Source organism: Physella acuta, unplaced genomic scaffold (genome assembly GCF_028476545.2).
Source record: "Physella acuta isolate Inbredline_101_S28 unplaced genomic scaffold, ASM2847654v3 ptg000114l, whole genome shotgun sequence".
Taxonomy (NCBI): domain Eukaryota; kingdom Metazoa; phylum Mollusca; class Gastropoda; family Physidae; genus Physella; species Physella acuta.
Window position 1 is genome coordinate 42,149 of NW_026731634.1, and position 20,644 is coordinate 62,792.

Sequence of the window (20,644 nt, forward strand, 5' to 3'; positions counted from 1 at the left end):
ATCATACATCAATTTTACACAACACTATCAACGGCTAACATCATCATCAACCTACCAACATCATACATCAATTTTACACAACGCTATCAACGGCTAACATCATCATCAACCTACCAACATCATACATCAATTTTACACAACGCTATCAACGGCTAACATCATCATCAACCTACCAACATCATACATCAATTTTACACAACGCTATCAACGGCTAACATCATCATCAACCTACCAACATCATACATCAATTTTACACAACGCTATCAACGGCTAACATCATCATCAACCTACCAACATCATACATCAATTTTACACAACGCTATCAACGGCTAACATCATCATCAACCTACCAACATCATACATCAATTTTACACAACGCTATCAACGGCTAACATAATCATCAACCTACCAACATCACACATCAATTTTACACAACACTATCAACAGCTAACATCATCATCAACCTACCAACATCACACATCAATTTTACACAACGCTATCAACGGCTAACATCATCATCAACCTACCAACATCATACATCAATTTTACACAACGCTATCAACGGCTAACATCATCATCAACCTACCAACATCATACATCAATTTTACACAACGCTATCAACGGCTAACATCATCATCAACCTACCAACATCATACATCAATTTTACACAACGCTATCAACGGCTCACATCATCATCAACCTACCAACATCATACATCAATTTTACACAACGCTATCAACGGCTAACATCATCTTACACATCAAAAACATCCATCCTGACAACATCAGACTTCAATTTCATACAACACTAGCAGACATCAGCAAACTGCTACTAGATTCTAGCAGGACGGGCTGCATGTATCAATTCTACACCACAAAATCTATCAACATTTGTATCGTGCACGTAGTACTGTACTTATAGAGAATGTTAAACTAAATGTATTCTCCAATCTACCGAGCTCCACTGTTTGGTTTTCTTAATTAAGGGACATAACTCTCATGATGCTACTTATTTTTTTACAACAAATCTGATTACCTCCCTTTTTGGTTGAGTCAAGTTGTTAAAATCAGTTCTCAAATTATCACAGTTTGTTATTTATAATTAAAAAAAAAAACAACTTTAAAATAGCTTTTACATTAGCCAAATTATTTGGTCAAATAAATTGTAAGCACGATATTTGTTTCAATTAGTAAGAAGCATTTTTAAAATTTGTCTAGTTTTTTTGTTTTTTTTGTTGAATAATTTGTTTAACAGTATGATCGTTTTTATAGATTTTAATTTTTCTATAATAAGGTTCAATTAGCACGTTTAAAAATATTGTCCCTGTAAACCATTTTCAATTTTACAAGTCTTACTGTTAACATTAAGTTCGATTCAAATATATGTATATGACTGTATATGTTTAACACATTTAAATACGATACTTTTTATGGGCACCTGCACAGTGGGGATGGGTAGTGGCAAGGGTGCTGAATCCTATGCTGAGTCCCCCCCCCCCCCACTCTGGTGCTCCATGGAAAGAACGTGTGAGCGCCAACGAATCAGTGCCGTTTTCTTACACTACTCATCTACACTACACATAGAAAAAGTGGTATTCGGTTTCATTCAGTTAATTATTTAATTTACAACGATGAATGCTAATTAGAACGATTCTGTGTACATGTTCTGACCCTGTACGCACGTCTCAAGACTGGCCACACAACGCCTCCATGTTTACAATTGATGCACTCTATTTCATCCACCACCACTATTACAAGTAGTCAAGAAACAGGTTTTTTGTACAATCAGGGGAAGCTATCAGCTCCATTTTCACCATTAGAAACATTCTTGTATTAGCCTCCCTTTAGAATCCCCAATACAGCTTATCTTTAATGTTAAAGTTCGACTAGATATGACCCTAGAACAGGGGTCGGCACCCTACGGCTCGCGAGCCGCATGCGGCTCTTTTTTATGTCAAGATGCGGCTCTTCAGTACCATGCACAAATATTTATAATTTTTTTTATTTTCGAAAATTAAAAATATTGTTCTACAACATTCGGTGATGAATGATATAATAATAAATATAAACAATAAACACTCGCTATTATATTAGAATATTTATTTACTCCCTATTTCAATGTACTTTCTATTATATATATATACTAGTCCTCGATATTGCTTCGTTGAGGAGGAGATACGACTTAAAGCTGCGGACACACATCCATCCATCCATTCATTCATTCATCCATCCAGAAATGACGAGTTAATAATCGCAATTGTCCGTATGGAAATTGCGCTAAAAATGTTAGTGGCTCTTTAAAACGGGAAATTTTGAAAATTGTAACTTTTGGCTCTTCCGCTTCAAAAGGTTGCCGACCCCTGGAATAAGCTGTTAAAATCATTTATTTGTATACAAAACTTTTTTTTTTATTTGAAAGGCTAGTCATGTTTAGCGATTATTTTTTTTTCAATAAGGGAACACTCACAAGGTACATTTATACAAAACTAAAATTCTATATTTTCAAGATGTCTGAACGCTACAGCTTTTCATTGCCATCTTTTAGTCCTTCTGGAAAACTTGCACATATTGAATACTAGGCATACTGCCTAGCTTCGCTTAGGTTTTCAAAAAAGTTGAGAAATTGAATGATTAATTAATAGGTGATTGGCTGTTATGTTAAATGCTTAGGGCCTAAATTTATACCGTTGGGTACTTTTATTGTGCCCATAAATTGATGGAATATTCGCAAACTTATTACTCGCAAGGTTATTAGAACTGGAAGGGATTTCATAAAATATATTAATCAAATATAATATTAAATTACTTTTGCAATTAATTTTACAATTTCAATACAATACAAAACTTAATTTATAACAAAATATCCATTTAAAACAATGCTATACATTATGATTTTTGCTTTTTCTTAAAAAGAGTATACAAAATATTAAAAAATTGTTACATTAAAAAGTTACTGCCCCTGTTCATAGACCAAATGACCAAATCTTGTATAATGAGAATTTCAATCGCAGTCATTTTTAGCCCTCTTCGAGGGCTTTGATGCTGAACAACAGTTTATCCATACGACCCAGTCATCTATAGAGGTGTATGCAAAAAATTAGCTAGTTATACAAAGAGTAAGTACCCTGAAATGTGTGTAGAAATTACCCTGTTTTCCCCATAAAATACAAAGATTATATAGGGAAATACGACTGGTCAGTTTTGACCCGTTTCGCGATTTTTCCCGGACATGGCGAGTTTTTTGTGACACCACAAGGCGTTCTCCTACAACCTCACAAAATATCAAGGGGGGTCGTCGGAGGAAATTTTTTTTCGTAATAGAGCTCATATAATGAGAATTTCACTCGCGGTCACTTTTTAGCCCTCCTCGAGGGCTTTGAGTGTAACCGACAGTTTTCCCTAAAGGTCAAGCCATTGATCTAGGAGCATGCAAAAAATTAGCCAGATATACTGAGCTTAAGTACCCTAAAGTCTGCGTTGAAATGACCCTCTGTTTTTCCCATAAAATACAAAGATTATATAGGGAAATACAACTGGTCAGTTTTGACCGCTTTACGAAGTTTTCCCAGATATGCCGAGTTTTTTGTGACACCCCTAGGTGTTCTTCTACCACCTCACAAAATATCAAGGGGGGTCGTCGGAGGAAATTTTTTTTCGTAATAGAGCTCATATAAAGAGAATTTCACTCGCGGTCACTTTTTAGCCCTCGTCGAGGGCTTTGAGTGTAACCGACAGTTTTCCCTAAAGGTCAAGCCATTGACCTAAGAGTATGCAAAAAATTAGCCAGATATACTGAGCTTAAGTACACTAACGTCTGCGTTGAAATGACCCTCTGTTTTTCCCATAAAATACAAAGATTATATAGGGAAATACAACTGGTCAGTTTTGACCGCTTTACGAAGTTTTCCCAGATATGCCGAGTTTTTTTTGACACCCCTAGGTGTTCTTCTACCACCTCACAAAATATCAAGGGGGGTCGTCGGAGGAAATTTTTTTTCGTAATAGAGCTCATATAAAGAGAATTTCACTCGCGGTCACTTTTTAGCCCTCCTCGAGGGCTTTGAGTGTAACCGACAGTTTTCCCTAAAGGTCAAGCCATTGATCTAGGAGCATGCAAAAAATTAGCCAGATATACTGAGCTTAAGTACCCTAAAGTCTGCGTTGAAATGACCCTCTGTTTTTCCCATAAAATACAAAGATTATATAGGGAAATACAACTGGTCAGTTTTGACCGCTTTACGAAGTTTTCCCAGATATGCCGAGTTTTTTGTGACACCCCTAGGTGTTCTTCTACCACCTCACAAAATATCAAGGGGGGTCGTCGGAGGAAATTTTTTTTCGTAATAGAGCTCATATAAAGAGAATTTCACTCGCGGTCACTTTTTAGCCCTCGTCGAGGGCTTTGAGTGTAACCGACAGTTTTCCCTAAAGGTCAAGCCATTGACCTAAGAGTATGCAAAAAATTAGCCAGATATACTGAGCTTAAGTACACTAACGTCTGCGTTGAAATGACCCTCTGTTTTTCCCATAAAATACAAAGATTATATAGGGAAATACAACTGGTCAGTTTTGACCGCTTTACGAAGTTTTCCCAGATATGCCGAGTTTTTTTGACACCCCTAGGTGTTCTTCTACCACCTCACAAAATATCAAGGGGGGTCGTCGGAGGAAATTTTTTTTCGTAATAGAGCTCATATAAAGAGAATTTCACTCGCGGTCACTTTTTAGCCCTCCTCGAGGGCTTTGAGTGTAACCGACAGTTTTCCCTAAAGGTCAAGCCATTGATCTAGGAGCATGCAAAAAATTAGCCAGATATACTGAGCTTAAGTACCCTAAAGTCTGCGTTGAAATGACCCTCTGTTTTTCCCATAAAATACAAAGATTATATAGGGAAATACAACTGGTCAGTTTTGACCGCTTTACGAAGTTTTCCCAGATATGCCGAGTTTTTTGTGACACCCCTAGGTGTTCTTCTACCACCTCACAAAATATCAAGGGGGGTCGTCGGAGGAAATTTTTTTTCGTAATAGAGCTCATATAAAGAGAATTTCACTCGCGGTCACTTTTTAGCCCTCGTCGAGGGCTTTGAGTGTAACCGACAGTTTTCCCTAAAGGTCAAGCCATTGACCTAAGAGTATGCAAAAAATTAGCCAGATATACTGAGCTTAAGTACACTAACGTCTGCGTTGAAATGACCCTCTGTTTTTCCCATAAAATACAAAGATTATATAGGGAAATACAACTGGTCAGTTTTGACCGCTTTACGAAGTTTTCCCAGATATGCCGAGTTTTTTTTGACACCCCTAGGTGTTCTTCTACCACCTCACAAAATATCAAGGGGGGTCGTCGGAGGAAATTTTTTTTCGTAATAGAGCTCATATAAAGAGAATTTCACTCGCGGTCACTTTTTAGCCCTCGTCGAGGGCTTTGAGTGTAACCGACAGTTTTCCCTAAAGGTCAAGCCATTGATCTAGGAGCATGCAAAAAATTAGCCAGCTATACTGAGCTTAAGTACCCTAAAGTCTGCGTTGAAATGACCCTCTGTTTTTCCCATAAAATACAAAGATTATATAGGGAAATACAACTGGTCAGTTTTGACCGCTTTACGAAGTTTTCCCAGATATGCCGAGTTTTTTGTGACACCCCTAGGTGTTCTTCTACCACCTCACAAAATATCAAGGGGGGTCGTCGGAGGAAATTTTTTTTCGTAATAGAGATCATATAAAGAGAATTTCACTCGCGGTCACTTTTTAGCCCTCGTCGAGGGCTTTGAGTGTAACCGACAGTTTTCCCTAAAGGTCAAGCCATTGATCTAGGAGCATGCAAAAAATTAGCCAGATATACTGAGCTTAAGTACCCTAAAGTCTGCGTTGAAATGACCCTCTGTTTTTCACATAAAATACAAAGATTATATAGGGGAAATACAACTGGTCAGTTTTGACCGCTTTACGAAGTTTTCCCAGATATGCCGAGTTTTTTGTGACACCCCTAGGTGTTCTTCTACCACCTCACAAAATATCAAGGGGGGTCGTCGGAGGAAATTTTTTTTCGTAATATAGCTCATATAAAGAGAATTTCACTCGCGGTCACTTTTTAGCCCTCGTCGAGGGCTTTGAGTGTAACCGACAGTTTTCCCTAAAGGTCAAGCCATTGATCTAGGAGCATGCAAAAAATTAGCCAGATATACTGAGCTTAAGTACCCTAAAGTCTGCGTTGAAATGACCCTCTGTTTTTCCCATAAAATACAAAGATTATATAGGGAAATACAACTGGTCAGTTTTGACCGCTTTACGAAGTTTTCCCAGATATGCCGAGTTTTTTGTGACACCCCTAGGTGTTCTTCTACCACCTCACAAAATATCAAGGGGGGTCGTCGGAGGAAATTTTTTTTCGTAATAGAGCTCATATAAAGAAAATTTCACTCGCGGTCACTTTTTAGCCCTCGTCGAGGGCTTTGAGTGTAACCGACAGTTTTCCCTAAAGGTCAAGCCATTGATCTAGGAGCATGCAAAAAATTAGCCAGATATACTGAGCTTAAGTACCCTAAAGTCTGCGTTGAAATGACCCTCTGTTTTTCACATAAAATACAAAGATTATATAGGGGAAATACAACTGGTCAGTTTTGACCGCTTTACGAAGTTTTCCCAGATATGCCGAGTTTTTTGTGACACCCCTAGGTGTTCTTCTACCACCTCACAAAATATCAAGGGGGGTCGTCGGAGGAAATTTTTTTTCGTAATATAGCTCATATAAAGAGAATTTCACTCGCGGTCACTTTTTAGCCCTCGTCGAGGGCTTTGAGTGTAACCGACAGTTTTCCCTAAAGGTCAAGCCATTGACCTAGGAGCATGCAAAAAATTAGCCAGCTATACTGAGCTTAAGTACCCTAAAGTCTGCGTTGAAATGACCCTCTGTTTTTCCCATAAAATACAAAGATTATATAGGGAAATACAACTGGTCAGTTTTGACCGCTTTACGAAGTTTTCCCAGATATGCCGAGTTTTTTTGTGACACCCCAAGGGGTTCTTCTACCACCTCACAAAATTTCAAGGGGGGTCGTCGGAGGAATTTTTTTTTCGTAATATAGCCCATATAAGGCGCCGGTCAGTCGAGGTCAGTTTTGACCCCCTCTCCGTAGACTTTTCGGCCAACCGTCACCGGCCCTCGTGTTCCATCGCCCCAAGGCACCATCGTGCCAAATTTGACGCGCCTGCGGCGCCGGGAAGTACCCTATCGGGCACCCGACAACTTTGCTTTATATATATAGATATAGATATATATATATATATATATATATATATATATATATATATATATATATATATATATATATATATATATATATATATATATATATATATATATATATATATATATATATATATATATATTATCTTAATAAAATATCATAATATTGAAATAAAAAATGTGTGTGGCTCTTTAAAACTGGGAAATTTTGTAAATTGCAACTTTTGGCTCTTCCGTCTCGAAAGGTTGCCGACCCCTGCCCTAGAACAAATACAGATATTATGTGACAATGGCATAGGTCTGCATTTTTTAAAAAATAAAATGCTTTGCCGACCAAAAAATTGTGTTTATAGCATTAGTAGAAAGATAACTCAGCCTGCACCACTGTATGAATACAAAATTATAAATGAATGCTAAAAAATAAATTTGGCGACCTAACACCAATATTGTAGAAATACCTTTTGGGGCCCACAAGAAAAAAGGTAGCGAGATCCCTATACAGTGTTTCTTTCAGACTTTATTTCTCAGGGAGGAAGGGGGGAGGAGAAAACTGATGAATGTATATTTTCTACATAAATTCTATTTCGTACTATGTTCTTGGATTGTTTTTTTTTTAAAATGGCCCGAAGTGTCTTCTTCTTCTTCTTCGTTCTTAATTTTTAGTGTTGGAAGGGATCGAGCTTTATCTGCCAGAGGGTTTGAACTCGAGACTTTTTCGAATTTATCAACCATGAGCTTTTGCCGACTCGACCACGCCTCCGTCACAATTAAGGATACGTGTCAACTGGTTATGCGCCATTGGGGCCATTGACTCCGATTTCAGCTAGCTTTTCTTTTTGGATTTGCTTCCATAGCCTTTGTCCAACTACAAGACAGCAATTGTTTGATTTTGGAGTTGTCTCTCCTAGAAGAGTGGCTGTCCCCAGCTTACGAGGGTTCGATCTCGAGACCTTTCGGTTTAGCAACCATGAGCTTTACCGACTCGACCACGCCGACCCTTCTCGACGGGTCTGATATCTAGAAAATAATGAATAAACAGACAAGGGATTAGAGAAAGGATAGAGGGAAGAGGATTTAGTGTAAATCTCTTTCAAAGTTCAAACAATACATACAGTCAATTGTACATCTATTTTTATACTTGAACCTTGCACTTTGTCTCAATCAGATTTCATCTCAAGAATGTATAGTTATGTTTACATTAAGTAATATTTTATCTCAGATAATCCGCAGATCTAGAATTTTTGAAAAAAATTGTTTCAATCTCAAGTAAACATCGATTATGCAAGCAAGTTTTCCATGTTAGTTCTATGTGTTTTTGTTAGACTGTGGCCAACATGAGGCTTGTGTATGGCCAAGATGTGGCCTCTATCTGATCAGGATATGGGCTGTATCTGGCCAACATGTGGCCTATATCTGGTCTGGCCAACATGTGGCCTGTATCTGGTCAAGATGTGAACTTTTTGGCCAACATGTGGCCTATGTAGGTCTGGCCAACATGTGGCCTGTATCTGGTCAAGATGTGAACTTTTTGGCCAACATGTGGCCTATGTAGCTCTGGCCAACATGTGGCCTGTATCTGGTCAAGATGTGAACTTTTTGGCCAACATGTGGCCTATGTAGGTCTGGCCAACATGTGGCCTGTATCTGGTCAAGATGTGAACTTTTTGGCCAACATGTGGCCTATGTAGCTCTGGCCAACATGTGGCCTGTATCTGGCCAACATGTTGCCTAAGTATGGCCAAAATTTGGCCAATGTATTCCCTGATCAATACCTATTTAGTGTGTGTGTGTGGGGGGGGGGGATGATTTTGAACGGCCCAAGATTAAGACAACACGCCTCAGAAAATTTGTACTTTTCAGCCCAGAAGGGAACCAGGATCTCGTCCAATAGGAAAAAAAAAACATAACGAGTGTCTTCGCCCACCCCAACAAACACTAGGACAAAGGTTATAGGTCAAGGTCGCCTGTACTTTTTGACTTTATAAACAAAGCCTTGGACGGGATGTGGGGGTGGGGGAGGGGGTGGGGGTGGATGGCTGCAGCATTGTCTGGGTCTAGTGTAGGAGACCCCTTTATAAGCGTAGATTAGGGGTCGATTGGGATGTCTGATGGGGTGTGCAAAATCTTGGCTCGATGGAGGGGGAGGGGGAGAGAAAATGGCGAATCGTAGAAGTAAATAGCCCTATAGAGATGGAAGATTTTATTGGCGCGTCCTACGTGGGAACAGGGCCAGTGGTAAATAACTGGAAAAAGTTGATTCAGATTTAGTGAGGTTCGTCTTGTGGCCTGAGTCTGTAAGTCCTGTGAAAACAGCCTCGAAACCTGGAGATAGAAAGCAGGGAAAGCCATGGGAGACGTGGAGGCGAACGTCAGGGAAGTAGTTCGTATTGATTAAGTTGTGTGTGAGTCGACAGGTTTTGTGTGGGTACCCATGTTTTGTGTGAGTCGACATTTTTTGTGTGGGTCAGCAGGTTTTGTGTGGGACGCAAATTGCTGTACCTTCTGCTGTAAACTAGTGTGTCGCTTCCCGCCCCCCCCCCCCCCCCCCTCTCTGCCAGCGACTAAACAATCTTGACAAGAGCATAGAAACAGATAAACACTACTTCACCTGCCCCATGAGTCATGGGCACAAACGGTAAAAGATGATGATATTAAAAATTACTTTTTTTTTTTTTAATAATCCAGAAGAATTGTTAAATAAAAACATATTTTTTTAAAAAGATAATAACCAGTTGTTTCAATTTCCAGTTCTGGAAGCATTCTCGTGTAGAGCGCGCCGGAGACTCGATCGATTTTGAGTCGCAATGATTTGGGTTCCTGCCTACCTCCTCCCTCCAGCCCGCCTCATTTCTTCGGGAGGAAGAGGAGGAGGGAGATTTACCTCCCTCTCGCTGAATAGACGCCCACACTCGATGGAAAAATGGAAAAAATAAAAAAGCGAGGACGATTTTCGGACGAAGTTTAAGTGGGAGGGGGGGGGGGGGGGCGCAAGAAATGAACAGTTTGTCCACCTACGCCTTTGGATGAAGAAAAGTGTGTGTGTGTGTGGGGGGGGGGGGGGTGTATGGTTAATGAATGACGTCTAATTTTTCTTGACGAGACTAGTATGACGGGGGCCAAGGATGGTTTTGAGGCTTGTTGCGACGTTGTAATGATCGTCTCAAAGAGAGGAATGCGAGGCTTGGTCTCCTGCACGGGCTATGATACATGACAGGGAATGAGGGTGGGGGTCTAGAGGGGTGGGGGGAGTAAAGAGGGGGTGTGGGGGTGAGGTTGATAGAGGGGTGGGGAAGTGGTATCGATAGAGAGTGTAGAGAGGTTTTGACAATCTATAACATGAATGAGTGGTGACGATAAAGAGGTTGTGGTATAAACATGGTAGGGGTGGGATGGGGGTTTAGAACTGATTTGAAAATATGAGTATTAGAAAAAAAAAATTAACAATAATATTGTTATAGTACCGGGGGGGGGGGGGTGGGGTTGTGGGGGTGGGGTACCAGATCCGAGGTCGTCTAGAGACGAACTTGATGACGTGGGAAGTCCTACCGAGGTTTAACCGAGTTTTTGTTGAGTGTTCCCAGCACCAGATTTCGGACATTGGCTAGCTTTTGTTTTGCTTGAAAATTTGGTTCTCTTTTCTTTTACTTGATATTTTAATATTGGTTTTCTTGTCTTTCTTTGATTTTTCGTTGGTTTTTTTTCTGGGTTTTATTTAAAAAATAAATAAATTATGTCCTCGTTTTGTGCGTGCGTATGTGTTATTGGTTGCCTACTACTGTAGTGAGTAGCTGTTCACGAAATCGAAGCTAGAGTAATATTCCCACTTGTTAATAGCTCAAACATTATTGGGCACCACCCCCCCCCCCTTAGCACTATCTTACCTAATCTGAACTTCACCGATGAAACTTTCCAGTTTGTAAACCCCCTTAAAACCTCCCAACCTACCTGCGTGCAACTATAATGAACCTACCATCATGTGCCCAGCTGTAACACAAGGACTGTGTCAAGTCCTACACACTGTAGGACTAAGTCCTACACACTGTAGGACTGTGTCAAGTCCTACACACTGTAGGACTGTGTCAAGTTTTATACATTGTAGGACTTGACACGCTTGCACGTGCACAAACAGGGGATGTGTGTTACACCAGTGTCTGATAATGACACAATAATAAAATTGGATTAAAAGGGGGTGTTAGATTATTGGTAGTTAAATAAAATACAAAAGCGATTTGCTAATGTTAACGCTAACCCTATCCCTAGCCGAAGTCCTACCCATAGCCCTAACGTTAATTTCTGACCATAACATTACCGTGTCTGTTGTCATTAACATCCATGCTTCATAAAAGTGTTTCTTTCAGACTTTTTTCTCGAGGGGGGGGGGGCACTTGAAATTTTCGGGGAGGTGCGAACACTGTTAAAAGTATATATTTTCTATATAAATTCCATTTAATTCGGGACGGGGGGGGGGGGGGGCAGGGCGGTAGACTCTTTTCGGGGAAGGGGGGGGGGAGCCTCCCCGAAGAGATGCCCGGAAGAAACACTGCTCCAAACTTCGTATTGTAGCCAGAGGCGTAGCGACCCCTCGCGGCGCCCGGGGCGATCTTTTAGTAGTTTGGGCGCCCCCCCCCCATATATATATATATATATATATATATATATATATATATATATATATATATATATATATATATATATATATATATATATATATATATATATTATATATATATGCGTGTGTGTTTGTGTGTGCGACAGTCTGGAAAAAAAATTAACAATTACGCTGATTGTCGTTCCCTAAAACTTCCACTGGACGTCAATTAAATTCCCCTTAAGATGCCGAAACGAATAAAAAGTAGAAAATCAAAAGAGCTCAGAACAGTGGGCTCCATCGAACCCGAGAGGTTCGGTAATTCAGTCTCAGGGCTTCCGCTGAGGTCAAGACACACACCCTACTCATATGATTTGTCATTGTGGACGATACAGCTATTAAGGAGGGTTCGGTGATTGCGCGTATGAAACTGGTGGGGGTTCGGTTCTCCAAAAAATTAAGAACCACTGCTTTAGAGTGTATTTTGTAGAAGGTGCAAGCCTTATTTGGTCTACTTTTGGTCGTGTCTTTAGAATAATTTCGATAATAGTAGGCCAGTATTGCAACTTTGAATTATCAGTTAGGTTGAACAAAGTAATAATCAGTACAATATACTAATTTTCTTCTCTCTTAAAATTTTGGCAAAGAGTGTTGCTTCCCATCCACCCGCTCCGGCAGTCTGCTATTTTACTGATCGGATAGCGATACAAGAATCCGTTATATTTAATTCTCTTTAATGCAGTGATCCAGGCAAGATGTAATGCAATCAAGTAAAGTATCTGATCTATCACGATCAAGTTGAGAGAATCGTAAGAATCGTACAAAGAACCAGAGTTTCTTCCAGGCATCTCTTCGGGGGGGGGGGGGGGGGGGGGTAAAGCCCCCCCCCCCCCCCGAAAAAATTCTACCCCCCCCCCCCGAACGAAATGAAATTTATATAATTTATATAGAAAATATATACTTTTAACAGTGTGCGCCCCCCTCCCCCCCCCCCCCCCCCCGGAGAAAGTCTACCGTCCCCCCGAAAATTTCGAGTGCCCCCCACCCGGGGAAAAAGTCTGGAAGAAACACTGCAAAGAACTAGTCGCGTTATTACTTAGCAAAACTGGGTAGTGAAATCGTACATTAAGTGTTAATACAATTGATTTCTTTTCTAAGTGTTGAAAGAGTTATCTAGCAACCGATCCAGTACAAATCCTGCAATTTTTGTTAGTGAAAAAGCGCCCCACCCTCTTGGACAAAAATGGTAGAGCGGATTTTAAACGCCACTAACTCTTTTTATGTTATACAATCGTAAAATACGCTTTAGTTCAATGGGTTTCTTTTCTGAGTGATATCGGTTATTTATTCCTTAATCCGGTGTAAATTTTTTCTATTTTAGTCTTCGAAAAAGTGCCCCCCCCCCCTCCCCATCTAGGAAAGCTGGAAAGCGGGTTTTCCAGTCACTGTTTCTTAAAGATATACGTTTTACAGTTACATCAGTATGCAAAGGCTCTCAGCCGTTAAATTTCTTTACTTTGACTGTTTATAATTCAAAACTTCAGCTTAAAATGAGCTTTTAATTTTTTTTTCTACCCCTTTTGGCGTCCCCTTAGGGTCGGCGCCCGGGGCGGCCGCCCTCCCCGCCCTCCCCTAGCTACGCCTCTGATTGTAGCATATATTATAGGGGTGGAGTTTCCGTTATGACGGATTCAAGCTGAGAAGCTCCGCCTTCTGTTTATGTTGCTGCCACTTCCAGCAGATTCACGTTCATCACCATCACCAACATCACCACCATCACCACCACTATCACCACCATCAACACCACCATCACCACCATCACCACCATCACCACCACTATCACCACCATCACCATCAACACCACTATCACCACCATCACCACCATCACCATCGTCACCATATGCACCACCAACATCATCACCACCACCACCATCACCACTACCACCACCACCATCACCATTACCACCACCAACATCATCATCACCACCGCCACCGTATGCACCACCAACATCATCAACACCAACACCATCACCACTACCACCACCACCATTACCACAACAACATCATCATCACCACCACCCACCAACACCACTATAACCACCATCAACACCACCATCAACATCACCAACACCACCAACACCACTATAACCACCATCAACACCACCATCAACATCACCACCACCACCAACACCACTATAACCACCATCACACCACCATCAACATCATCAACACCACCAGCACACCACAACCACCATCCCCTCTCCACAAGTAATGTTATGAAATACCTACACAGTTCAGCTGTCAGCGATCAACTGAAACCCCCAGACGTTTTTAGATCAAGTTACTTGACATAGACTGACACGACTGACGCAGATAGACTGACGCAACCATTTAACATCGTATAACACACAAAAACACTTTCACCAGTGATTAGGTAGTCCGCCCGATGCTAAGTAAAAATAACTTGCTGATAATTAACAAAAACCTAAACACAAATTATATTTTTTAAAAGAAGTGATTACACAAGACGATTTTCTCGCTTTTTTTTTTTTAGCTTTCTTTAAATACACAAAGTATAAACTGTAGAATTACCTCGAAGCTGTTATCGATTTAAATTGGTGTAAAACAGCGTACCCAAATAACGGAGGGGGGGGGGGAGGTGAACCAGTTTAAAGAACTTTCTCAGCGGTTTAAGGAGAGGTTGGGGGAGGGTCAGCCACAACGAGACAGTCACTGACATTTGGTAAGATCCTCCTCTCTGATGAAAGAGTGGAAGCAGAGTTTCTTCCAGGCATCTCTTCGAAAAATTTTAACCGCCACCCCCCGAACGAAATGAAATTTATATAATTTATATAGAAAATATATACTTTTAACAGTGTCCCGCCCCCCCCCCCCCGAAGAAAGTCCTACCGCCCCCCCCCCCGAAAATTCAAGTGCCCCCCCCCCCGGAGGAAAAAGTCTGGAAGAAACACTGAGTGGAAGTGGCCGGGTGAAATCACAAACAAATGACCGAAAACGAGTGTCCGTAGATTTGCTTACATGTATATCTGCTTACATGTATATCTGCTTACGTGTATATCTACTTACATGTATATCTGCTTACATGTATATATCTGCTTTGATGTAATCTATTAAAGAACAATTTGGGTTCCCTAAAGTTCCAGGTTCATGACTGAAGCTCGTTCGTATCCCCCCCCCCCCATATCCCTACAGTGAAAGCTTAAAACCATCAGCTCAAAAGATCATATACATACTTATTTATTATCTGTATACCACTCGTCGTATACCCTGCGTTACATAAAAAACGTGTTGAGAAATCGCGAAGTTGTGACAAAACATTAAACCTCTAGTCTACAAGAAATTTCTCAAAAGTTAAAAAAAAAAAAATCCTTGAAAACAACACCGTATTTACAGTACACGAAGTATGTAGAAAATTATATAGTGGTAAAACCTAGCCGCTCACACCAGATTATTGTATCAACCTTATAACCAAACGCTCCTGTCTCGTCCTAAGGACCCAATATCGTGGGTAATTTTTTTCAAGCTCTTTCATTCATTTCCACTTTCGTCCTTTCATCCTCCCCCTCACTCCCCACCCCCCTCAGCACCACCGACCGGGTGTTCCAGTCTCTCACCGCGCTTATTCAACTTCCCATCCGCCCCCTCCCCTAACTTGACGTAATCGCCGTTCATTCACAACTCGGCTGATTGAATAGACGCGGCCTGTTGTCGGAGGGAGGGAAAACGATTATTGGAAGCTGGGTGGAGAAAGTATGGTACACTGTGGGTCAGAACCGTCAATTTTACATAGATCTTTACACTCCATAGTCTCATACGGCCATGTGAGTTCAGAAAGTCTACCCCCCCCCCCCCCCCCCCGAAAATTTCTATTCTCCCCCCCCCCCCGGAGAAAAAAGTCTGGAAGAAACACTGTGTGAGTTGTGAGCAGTGCTTTTTGAAGGGGTAGGAGACTTTAGAAACTTCAAATGGATATGGGTGGACTGGCCTTCGGGTCTACCGGGAAAAGTCCTCGTGTCTCTGACCCCCCCCCCCCCCAAGAACGATGCTGTACAAGTCTTATTATTAATGTTTTGATTTTAAAAGAAATAATTTGTTATTACTCCATTATACAAGTTACATTACTTCACAGCAAGACGTAAAACTGGGGATTTAATGGAATGTAAATGCTCAGTGAAAACGTTAATCAGGCGTTGGAGAGGGGGGGGGGGGGCGGACACTGATTAAAATTTAAAATAAAGATTATATATATATATATATATATATATATATATATATGTATATAAAGCAATGTATGTGTGTGTGTTTGTTTGTTTGTTTGTCTGTCCTTTATGCATTACTACACCTCTCATCACATTGCCGTGAAACTTTGAGAAGTTGTTGAGAATATTCCTGGGGAGGTTTCTGCGAAAAAAAAAATTCAAATTCGCAGGGGTGGCGCCCCGGCAGGGCGCGATTTGTTTTTCTCTATATACGATATATGAAAATAAAAAGTCGATTTGGCATCGTTCATCCGATAGCCATGACACTTTGGGGAGTTCAATATACCACTCTAGGGAAGGGTTCTGTACAAAAATAATTTTTAATTTCTCAAGGGCGGCGCCACGGGAGGGTCCGATTTTCCTCTATATATGGTATATAAAAATAATAAAAGTGAAATACAGTGATACCGTTCACACGATCGGTATGAAACTTTGGGAAGAAGTTGAATTTATTCCTGGGGAGGTTTCTGCGCTAAAACTAATTTTCAAATTCGCAGGGGTGGCGCCCCGGCAGGGCGCGATTTGTTTTTTCTCGATATACGATATATAAAATTAAAAGTCGATTTCGGTCTCACAACGTTCATCTGATAGCCATCAAACTTTAGGGACTTGATTAGAACACTTTGGGGAAGGGTTCTGTAAAAAATCATTTTTAATTTCACAAGGGCGGCGCCACGGGAGGGTGCGATTTTCCTCTATATATGGTATATAAAAATAATAAAAGTGAATTGCAGTGACACCGTTCATCCGATAGGCATGAAACTTTGGGAAGAAGTTGAATTTATTCCTGGGGAGGTTTCTGCGCTAAAAACATTTTCAAATTCGCAGGGGTGGCGCCCCGATAGGGCGCGATTTGTTTTTCTCTATATAAGGTATATAAAAATAATAAAAGTGAATTGCAGTGACACCGTCCATCCGATAGGCATGAAACTTGAAGGGTTCTGTAAAAAATCCTTTTTTAATTTCGCAAGGGCGGCGCCACGGGAGGCTGCGATTTTTCTCTATATACGGTTTATAAAAAAAAAAGTCTATTTCGGTTTCACACCGTTCATCCCTGTACCATAAAACTTTGGGGAGATGATTAGATCACTCAATGGTAGGGTTCTGCAAAAAAATGTTTTTTTAATATTGCAAGGGCGGCGCCCCCCGGGGAGGGGGAGCGTTTTCCCCCTCTATACACGGTATATAAAAAATAAAACTCGGATTCGGTTCATCCGAGTGCCATGAAACTTTAGGGAGTAGATGAGAATACTCCCGAGAATATTTCTGCGAAAAAGAAAACTAAAGTTTCTTATGGGCGGCGCCATGTAGGGTACAACTTTCGTCAATACACGGTTTGGCCCCCAGAGTTTTAGAGCGACTATGTTGGCACTTGGCATCCGTTAATCGAGCGCCCTGCATAGCGAGTAAGGGGTATAACTATATTCAACGGTAAAGCTACAACAGGCTTCTAAAAATAACTTTGTAACGCGAGGAAATCCTTCTGTACAGTTTCGTCCCCTTGCGAAAGATGAAAAAATAACTTTTTGAATATGAGGCGCCTATTGTAGAGTTTCGTCACTTTGCGAATGATGCAATAAGCATCTATTATTAGACGATCCAGTCAGAAATTGAGATCGAGCATCTAATAGTAGACCATTAGTAACGCTAGCATATTGCATCAGTCACACTGATGTTTAAAACACGTCAAATAATTTTTTTACGTGTTAAAGAAAAAAAATCCTGTTAATTTGTGTCACTTAAGCGAATGACGAACTCTGCATCATTGTTAACAGGATGCTATTTGGCACTCTGGGTTATAGTAATGAGCAAGATGGCGCCTGTTCGTTTTAAGGAACCAGGGGCCGTACGCTGCGACTATGCGGTAGTGTAATCGGGGGGGGGGGGGCGCTCCTGAGAGCGCCCATCTACGTCCCTGACACATGGGCGGTCACCGAAGTATGTTCTACCTCATTATTTCGGTGAGTGACTAATGTACACTCAATGTTTTCATGCGGTAGTGTAGGTAAACCCGTGTCCCGATATTTATGATCCAATCGCAGGCATTGTTTACATTTAAATAACTAACTTTTAGAAAAGACAGGTCACGCGTCTAAGAACATATGATTGGTAACGCGTTGGTGAAATCCCTCTAATACATTTCGTCAAACTTTCTTCTATCCCCGCGGCAACGCGCGGGGGGGCGGGTACGCTAGTATATATATAAATTCGTCCGGTAGGGTGGGGGGGGGGGGGGTCGATGTGTAATCACGTGTATCGACCTCATAGCTTAGTTGGGATCAACTTTAAAAATAAAGCAATTCAATTTATGTATAATTATAATAATTCAATTCAAGCTGTACTTAGGTTTTTCAGAAAAATCTATCAAGCTCAGTTACGATAAACAGTTTGTTTTAATTAACATTATATTTGATCAAGTTTACTTTTAATCAAGTTTAATCGGCAATCTTATTGATTTTTTAAAATAAAGTTTTAATAATTTATACTTTTAATACAATTTTTAATCAATAATAGGTACGCCTGTAAAACTAATTTAAAAAAAAAACAACTAAAAATATATATATTGATCAAACCGTGTACCATACTATGACCGAGATAGAACTGCACTGTAAATCTCTCCACCCCCACCACCACGCACCCAGCGCGTCAGACCTTGTGAATTGATTGTGAGTCCGGATTCGACCAAATTCGACTGGTGTTCGCTTTTTTTTCTTCTTCTTTCCTGTTTTGTTTACAAGGCTGCTTAATTATCAAACTTGATTAAGGGTCAAAGGTGATGTATTCCGAGGAACTAAATAACATGTTTATTCTGTAAAAAAAAATTAGTTTGGAAATCGTATGATTTTTGAGTTTGTGTTTGTTTATAAAATGGAAGTATACGGGGAATGCACGCAAAAACAGGAAAAATAAACAACAGGTAAGTTGTTTATTCAGGATTTAAATATCAGATTGATAAACTGTAGATTAGCATAAATCTTGTAAAGTGATAATTGATTTATTAATTAGTTTTACTGCGAACACTGAATTTAGTTTTACTATAAATTATCTAAATATATAATAAATTATCTAAATATATAAGCTTTAAAAATTATATAAGTAATATATCGTTTAGTGACATAAAAAAAAATTATGAATAACAGGTACCATCCGTTTTTATAAATTAAGATGTATTGAGATATTTAGCCTTGTATAGTTTATGTTTACTGTTGTATTTATGGAGTGTGTTGTTTAGTTATAACTACATCTGCTACTGCTGGTGTGGCGATGATGGTGCCACGGTTTAGCAATAATCTTAATGCTGGTCCGGCTTAATTACTGGTAGATTTAATGATGGAAGGTCTGATGTGACAAATGAGGACGTTAGACATCTCATGCTAGACAGAAGCCACGTCAGACATATCATGCTAGACACAAGTCACGTCAGACATCTCATGCTAGACACACGACAGACATCTCATGTCAGACATGCGATATGTCAGATATTCCGGACAGCGATCTGTCAGGCATCTAACATTAAACAGGACCTCTGTCAAACATCTCTTGACAGACAGTGGGATCTGTCAGACATACGATGTCAGACATACGATGACAGACATACGATGCCAGACATACGATGACAGACAGAACATCAGACATACGATGACAGACAGATCATCAGACATACGATGCCAGACATACGATGCCAGACATACCATGACAGACATGTCTTGGAGATCTAGCAGACGTCTTATGTCAGACAGAAGACAGGAACTCTCCTAGCCTCTGTTGTATCCCCCATCATACCCAGCTGGTACAGCATTGTGGGTTTTCACTTGATATCAAAGTGTGTTTTTATGGCATTGTTTGTGGGGTAGCTTCTTTTTTTAGGTGTAGTGTAGTTGTAACGTTGTCTTAAAAGGTGTAGTCAAAGTGTGACGTTGTTGTCTTAAAGCTGTAGTTAATATGTGACGATGTTGTCTTAAAGGTGTAGTCAAGGTGTGACGTTGTTGTCTTAAAGGTGTAGTCAAAGTGTGGCGTAATTGTCTTAAAGGTGTAGTCAAAGTGTGACGTTAATGTTTTAAAGGTGTAGTCAGTGTGACGTCATTGTGACGTCATTGTCTTAAAGGTGTAGTCAAAGTGTGACGTAATTACCTTAAAGGTGTAGTGTAGGTGTGACGTTATTACCTTAAAGGTGTGTCCAAGGTGTACTTTAACTTCTGTGTGAGAAGTTTTCTCCCTTGTGTTAAAATCTATTTGTCAACTACGCAGATGATACTAACGATCGATTTTTTTTTACAGCGAATAAAAAAAAAACATCCGGCAATGAGCAGAGGTCAGGTGATCAAACGGTACTCACCTAGGTACTACAGGTGGTGTGTGACGTAGTGCGCGTGCGGCCAGCCCGTGGGCAGGTCTAGCGTGACGTGCCCCCGTGTCAAGCACGTGTAGGATGAGCGACGCCCTAATGACCATCCTACACACATCGTGAGCGGTTATGACGAAGTTTTAGCTCCCTCACGGGATTAGGATTATGGTGTTATTTTTTTTCT